Raw genomic sequence first — 6,210 nt, forward strand, 5'->3', positions numbered from 1 at the left:
TGAGAGAAGTACAAAAATGTAAGGAGCAAGCAGGGTCAGGGCACTACTTACCACTCCTTGTTAAGTAAAAACTGAACAGTAATTGAAGAAAATAGTAATAGCAGGGGCAGTAGTAGCAGTATAAGTAATGATAAGAAAAACAGAAATAACAATGACTTCTTTTCATTATTTATATGTTTTAGATGTTTTCAATAGACGACCTCACTCTAATAAACTCTATTGAACACCACTCTATTGAACACCACCAACCCTATCAACATGCTGAGGTGGGTGATAATAGTGTATACGTTTTACTGTAAATTTAGGTTTAGAGAAGTTATTGTCTTACTTAATGTTAAACACCTAACAAACGGTGGAAATGAAAAAAGAACCAAGGGACTGAGTAAATGGTTGGAACTGTCCTCACTGCGACCTGCATTACTATTACTATTAAGATTTTCTTTCTTTAATTGGTCTGCTCTATTTTTCTGGTAATGGACTCCAGGTCTCCAACTTCTCTCCCCTCCTTCTCTCTTAATTCCATCCAATCAGGCTCTTGACCTCTCATCACTCCAACGAATCTGATTTCATCAATGTCACTCATGATATACAGCTTCTTAAATTTAGTGATCTATTTGCATCCTGGTTTTATTTGATTTATTAGAAGCATCTGACACAACTCCTTTCTCCTTCTTCTACTTTTTTCACTTGACTTTCAGGACTGAATACTCTGTGGGATTTTCTCCCCTATCGCTAGAGTTGCTTCTCGGTTTCTGTGGCTGCATCCTCTTCTCTTGGGCTTTTAAACTTGCAGAGGCCTTAAGCCTAGTCCTTGCTGATCTCATTCATCCTCATGGCTTAAATACTACCTGTGTACTCACAGCTGTCAAATTTGTATCTCTAATCCACAATTCTTTTGTGAATTCCCACACTTAGGTTCTCGTACTTAAAACGTATATTCATCACCACCTGGTTGTCTCTTAGAGATCTTAAATTTAATATGTCCAAGTATAAACTCAGGATGATCTCACAAAAATCTTATCTATCTGCAGCCTTAACTATTTCAGTTGATGGAAAATTCTTCCTTCTAGTTTCTCTGGCCAAAAAAAATCTTTGTTTTACCCTAGAATCCTTTATTTATTTTTAAAACATTACGTCTAAACCATCATAAAATCATGCCAGCTCTACCTTAAAATATATTGAACTCCAACCACTTCTTCCCATTTCTACTTCTCCCGCTCTAGCCTGAGCCACCATCACCTCTCGCCTGGATTTCCATAAGAGCCTTCTACGAGTTCTTCCTAATGCCCAAGAGCTTAGACCCTGAAACACAGCTGCCAAAGTGAATCTTTTAGAACATAAATCAGATCACACCACTCTTTTGCTTAAAACTCTGTATGGCTACTCTATATTCAGCATAAAAGCCAAGATATCTGCAATGCTTATCAGTAGAGTGATCACATAATTTATGATCCAACCTAGATTAGAGAGTGAAAGAAGGACTTATAGCAATTATGACAGAAGAGTAGACATAAAAATAAGTTGGCCAGGACAAGTGGGATGTTTCCTCGCCCTACTACTGAAGTGCATGATGATTTGCCCCCATTGCCTATCTGATCTCTTCTGCCATCACTCTTCTTTGTGTTGATTCTGTTTTCATTACTCGCACTTCCTTTCTGTTCCTCAAACACACCACGCAGCCAGGCACACATCTACTTCAGGACTGGTGCTCCCACCCTGTTCTCTCCGCCTAGAATATTATCTCGAGAATTCACTAGGATTACTGGGTCCTACCCTGACCCTCTATTTAATACTGAAATCTAAACCCTCATCAACATTTCTGTAATGCTGTGAATCTTATACTGGAAAACTATGCACATAACAAAGTGCTGAGTATATTGTAAAAAATAAATGCTAGCTATTATCATCAGTAGCATCATTATAACTAGATATTCCTTTGGTAAATCAATAAATTTTGAAAAGCTTTAAAGAATGGCAGATACAAAGTATGGCAGCTACATTGGTATGTTTACCTAATTATTAATATGCTATTAATGCTCAGAATACCTAGAAATGGGTTTAGAGATGGATACAAGCCATTTGACTTTGAACAGTAAGATCTAGGTATACCACGTTAGAATCAGGATAGTGCTAACTCTGATATATATCCATATATGTGATTTGTAAAATACATATTTTTTAAAAAGTAAATACAGAGTTTTACAAGATATTTTCTTAAACAATCAAATATTCTGCACTACAGCCTTTAAAAATTTGCATAGCCTTTTCATGTCCTGAAAGAAAGAGTCATACAGTGTGGGCTTTATCAATCTGTATTTTTCAGAAGTATTCTAAACATACTCATCAATCCACCACAGACAACCTACTACCTAAACACCTTTCCCTTTTTTTTGTAATTTCAGATAAACTCAAGAACACTAAAATAATAACAATAACGTACCAATGAAAATACTAATAGTATCTTCCTCCAGGCAAATATTTTAAAAATAGGAATAAGCATTTTATAAAGTCTGTTCTTTTTAGAATTACAAATAAAATTTGTTTGAAAATAGATATTTAGATAGATAGTTGTATATGTAATGTGCACAATGTATATTAATATTGAATGACTAATCTCCTGTCTGAGATTTCCATAAGTAAAAGGGAATGCTGGCTGTGTTAGGCAGGGTTCTCCAGGGAAACAGAACCAGCAGGATATAGAGATAGAGACAGAGGCAGAGACAGAGATAGAGGTGTACAGAAAGAGATTTATTATGAGGGATTGGCTCATGTGATTATGGAGGCTGAGAAGTTCCATGATCTGTAGCCTGCAAATGGGAAGCCCAGGAAAACTGGTGGTGTAGTTCTAGTCCAAATTTGAAGAGCTGAGGAACTGGAGAGGCAATGATGTAAGTCCCAATCTTAGTCCAAAGGCTCAAAAACCAGGGGTGCTGAAATTCAAGAGCAGGAGAAGACAGATGTCCCACCTCAACAGAGAACAAATTTGCCCTCCGCTACCTTTTTGTTCTATTCAGGCCCCCAAGGTATACAATGATGCCTACCCACATTGGTGAGGATGATCTTTTTCACTCAGCCTACTGATTCAAATGCTAATATCTTCCAGAGACACCTTCATAGACACACCCACAAATAACGTTTTACCAGCTCCCTGGGCATCCCTTAGTCCAGTTGAGTTGTCACAAAAAATTAACCATCATTGCTGAGCAGTGATCTCTTTCTAAATTAGTGATTAGTTTATTCAGCAAACATCTGCACAAAACCTATAATATGAAAGCAATGTACTAATATATTTATTCCTTTAGTTTACTAGATTTACAACATAATTTAAACCAGCTGGTTACCTTCTATCTTCTATTCATCAAAATCTAATCGTACCATGTAATATTTTTCCTCCATAAGGGGAATTACATTCTCGGATGCTTCACTAGATGATTTTTAAGGCACTTGAATCTACTTGTTGCCTAACATTCTACAGGGTTCAATCTGGACCATTCCTGGGAACTCCTACAAAGTCTTATAACTTTTCTGGGAAATTAAGCTATAGTGTCCTAACTAAGAAGATTATTTTGAGGACAAGCATAACATGGGCTTCTCCTTTTACTTGTCTGAATACTACACATTATCACAAGGTTATGGAAATTGTTCAGTAAATAAATATCCACAATGTGAAAGTGATAAAGAAATGCAGATTTCAATTTCCATTATTCCTTTGAATATTAAATATCATCTCTGTCCGACTTCTTTCGAAAGAGGTCCTCAGAGTTATCAGAGGACATAGGTAAGTGTTTTTTCTCCTTTGAAGCGAGGTACCACGGCATAAGTGAAGCAATGTGTAATTCAAGATTAGGAAATTTGCGCTAAAATTTTGCCTTTAATGTTGTCTTATGCTGTAGTCTTAGACGAGTTAACTCAAAGTGGAGGTGAAAGGATAATGATTCCTTGAGAATTTTTGTGAAAATGAATTGAGATGGGATATCTAACCCTCAGATTACAGGGCAAATAGTTATTGCTGTTTACCCTCTGGGCACATTTTAACTTCATATAATTTTATGTCATTTTACAAGGAATTTACAAATATCATAAAGACTTACTGAAATCAACTTTATTAAATATTAATACATTTTAAATATAGTAAAACTATTTTAATCAGTAAATTTTTGTCCATAGACATCACTGGAGATGAAAGAATACTTTCATCTTTTAACAATGTGGGACTGTCCAGATTTTTATTTCAAACTGTTGCGTGAAGTACTTTCCTTTGAAGGACTAACTGGAGGAGAATACTGTATTTCCATTTTTTTTTCCTTGGAAATACATTGTTTAGGGATCAATTCTTAAGTTTGAGAAAATTTATTTAAAATATCGTCATCTGAAGACACATAGTCTGATTTCATTAATATGAAAATTTCATCGTACAGTTAGAGCCTAAGTGCTGCAATCTTTTCCTTTACATTCATTCATTCTTCTGATCGTATTCACCTTATGGCTATGGAATGTGAAATTTCTTCTCTTTGTCATCATGGTTGGAAAATAAAAACTTCTAATTCTCATATTGAGTGGATCTGAAAGCAAACTACAGAGATGCTGCCCCTAGTATTTTCTAACACTTTCTTAAAAGATGATGCAATAGTTGGATAACACAATAAAAACACAGAAAAATAACAATTTATTCCACTCTTGTGTCCTCCTCCTAAGTGATCTCACCATTCTTTTGTTTTCTTATTACTTATCTTTTTTCAGCTTAGTTGGAATAACTGATGAGTAATCATGAGTAATGATGGAAGAATTCTTAAGATGATGAATTAGAAAAATGTTTCAAATACAGAGAAAATAAAATCATGATCTCATAATTCATTTTAGATTCTTTACAGAATCCAATGGACCAAAATGATAATCGCAAGGGAGTATGAATTATATTCTACGAAAAAAGGTAAAGGCTATTTTTGTTCTTTGGAAGGACTCAAAGAATAAAAGTCATGAAATATGGACCCTTGAAAACAGAGTTGTTCAAAAGAGAAACTGAAAAGCTAAAATCGATCCAGTGATCCTAATGTTTACCAACGGTTAATCAACTTGGCACACCATATATGTTCAATAAAAATCAGCCTTATTTTCTTTTTCTAAACGACGTCTTGATTTCTTGAACCCTGAAGAAAGAAGGGTTTGGATTTTGGAAGATAGTAGAAAGAAGAAAGCAATAGAGGCAATATGTGCATCTATATATTTAAACAGTGTAAACTGTAAAATAGTAAATAGTATTTAATGTGCGTACATACATACATATATGCATGCATACAGTATATATGAATTTACATATACACACATACACACACACACCATCTCCACTCTTTAAACTGATGCCACAAAATGCGCATTTTCATAAATACCGTTTTAAGATATTAGAGTGGTTTGGCTATAATATCGGCTACTTCACTAGAATTTATTTAAGATTGTCATAAATTAAACCAAAAAAAAATATCAAGAGTAGGATCTCTTATTTGGGGGGAACGTAATGCATTAGGATGAGGCATACTGGTTTTGAAATATATCAGTCTTGGAGAATTGAAGCAACTCACTAAGGTGAATTCACTGAAATAAACTGTATTAGTGGAAGAGGAAATCACGATGTGAACACTAGCTGAAATCTGAAAATTGGGTAAAAGTGGCAGCCCGCCGCGCTGCTCAGCCCTGGGGTCCCTCACGCCACTCAGGCGGCCGACCAAAAGAGTGGGTCAAAGTGGCAGCCCGCCGCGCTGCTCAGCCCTGGTGGACACACCCCACTCAGGCGGGCGACCGCCAGAGTAGGTCAAAGTGTCAGCCCACCGTGCTGCTCAGCCCTGGGATCCCTCAACCCACTCAGGCGGCCCACCGCCAGAGTGGGTCAAAGTGTCAGCACGCATTGCTGCTCAGCCCCTGGGGCCCTCCCCCACACTCAGGTGCCCAACCAGCAGAGTGGGTCAAAGTGGCAGCCCGCCACGCTGCTCATCCCTGGGGGACCTTTCCCCACCCATGCGGCCGACCGCCAGAGTGGGTCAAAGTGGCAGCCCTCCAAGCATTGGCGGGCCCGACCCCCACTCAAGCGGCCCATAGCTAGAGTGGGAAAAAGTGGCAGCCCGCCGCGCTGCTCAGCCCTGGCGGCCACCCCCCACTCAGGCGGCCGACCGCCATAGTGGGTCAAAGTGGCAGCCCGCCGCGCTGCTCATCCCTGGG

General features: G+C 37.8%; 1 long non-coding RNA gene across 1 annotated transcript in view; it reads left to right on the forward strand.

Annotated features, from left to right (window-relative positions):
* LOC138922170 (uncharacterized) overlaps positions 1-4,998 on the forward strand; it is a 41,118-nt gene extending 36,120 nt beyond the window's left edge. Inside the window, exons 3-4 of the long non-coding RNA XR_011435249.1 lie at positions 183-266; positions 4,861-4,998. This is a non-coding gene — a long non-coding RNA (uncharacterized lncRNA). The remainder of the gene's footprint in view (positions 1-182; positions 267-4,860) is intronic.
* The last annotated feature ends 1,212 nt before the right edge of the window (positions 4,999-6,210 follow it).

This window comes from Equus caballus, unplaced genomic scaffold (assembly GCF_041296265.1).
Source record: "Equus caballus isolate H_3958 breed thoroughbred unplaced genomic scaffold, TB-T2T haplotype2-0000562, whole genome shotgun sequence".
NCBI classification, from domain to species: domain Eukaryota; kingdom Metazoa; phylum Chordata; class Mammalia; order Perissodactyla; family Equidae; genus Equus; species Equus caballus.